At 31.9% G+C, this 1516-nt stretch overlaps 1 long non-coding RNA gene across 2 annotated transcripts; it reads right to left on the reverse strand.

The window, feature by feature from the left end:
• Positions 1 to 153: 153 nt before the first annotated feature.
• Positions 154 to 1510, reverse strand: LOC104774284. Of its 2 annotated transcripts, none has more exons than XR_765296.2 (3): positions 1243 to 1510; positions 527 to 621; positions 154 to 192 (listed from the first exon to the last, which is right to left on the reverse strand). It is a non-coding gene; the product is annotated as an uncharacterized LOC104774284 (long non-coding RNA). The 2 variants fall into 2 exon arrangements; XR_765297.2 differs by having other exon boundaries at positions 154 to 195.
• Between the last annotated feature and the right edge of the window lie 6 nt (positions 1511 to 1516).

Raw genomic sequence — 1516 nt, forward strand, 5'->3', positions numbered from 1 at the left:
ATTTGTGCACTGTAAACACATAAAAATTCAGAAGATGTCAATCTCTGAATGAGTAAAAATCAGAATTTTGTTTCACATAATTGAACTAAAACAAGATTTGCAGTTTAACATTTAGATAAACTTCTAAAAGTTTAGAATTATGTAGAAATACCTTGGAATGAGACCTCTGGGATGAATGAAAAATCAATCGCTCTGCTAAAAAGAAAGTGGCGTAGAGGGAGATGGTTAAATAGTTTTGACACATTTTAAGGGCTTCTCAATGATTGGGGAAATTTTGGCAAAAACTAACGCGGTTAATGAAAAAAATAGGCTCCCTTGTAAATTTTAAGGATTTAGAAAATTCTAGAACCGCTTGATTTGATTACGAGGTTAATTATATTCATATATATATATGGATCAAATAAATATTTTCACCGAGAATATCTAAAATACTTTTTCATCTTAGAAAATGATATTATTTGATTAAAACGAAACTAACGATTTGATAAAAATATAATCCTAAAGAAGGCAGTATAATATTTGTTACCTCTCACTAATGAGATCTTCCTGACGAAAGCTGCAAGTTATTTCATTCTAGAGTTGGGAAAGATTTGCTGCTTCAGTTCTTCTTGCAGCACTGACCTGCACACAAATATGTTGATTCTCTAATCTCAGCAGCTAAACAACTTCCTAAACATGCCAGTTACACGGGTACATATATCTATATGCAGCCGAGACATGGTTAACTGTATTTATACTTTACTACATGATAGGAGTAGGAAAAAGTTCTCTTAGTTGCAGATATTTTAATACTTGTTGCTGAAGACACTGATATGTGATACTATAAATTTCAAAACAAAAACCAAAGAATACGAGAACAAGCAAACATATTTCATCAACGTACAAGGCTCTAAGATTGAGTGTGTATTATAAGTGTAATGGGTTAACACAAGATGCTATAAAGACTCATCTATACAAACAAATATAAACAAAAGAAGAAGCCGCATTTGTAACTACATTCATATCAAATCTTAAAAATAAAAACATTAAGCTCAAATAATTTCAACACTCTACAAATTAACAAGAGATACTAGTTTATTGAACCATTTGGATTATACTAAAAACAATAACATTAAGGAACACATATGAGCAATGTAAAATAAGCATCGTAAAGGCTATTTGATATCCGTTGAAAACATTGGTTTGTTAGTTTCGTTTTAGTAACACAACAAGGGTGAGTAGAATGGATCGAAAAAATATTACCTCTCCCAAACAACCAAAGGCCCCAGTGCCATCACCACATACCAAATTTGGGTGTCCATGAAGAAGCCACTACAATAACATCAATCTCCAAATTAAAAGCTCTCGAAGGAAAAAAAAAAAAGAAGAAGAGAGAAACAAAATCAATACATTAAGCTAACCCAAGACACATGCATGGATGGTTGCTAACCCAAAAACGTTTAACTCAAACTTAAGACTAGACCAATTTAGAGCAACCCAGAAAATTTAAAGCGAGAGAGAAGAACAAAATCTTGTA

Source organism: Camelina sativa, unplaced genomic scaffold (genome assembly GCF_000633955.1).
Source record: "Camelina sativa cultivar DH55 unplaced genomic scaffold, Cs unpScaffold02262, whole genome shotgun sequence".
NCBI lineage: Eukaryota > Viridiplantae > Streptophyta > Magnoliopsida > Brassicales > Brassicaceae > Camelina > Camelina sativa.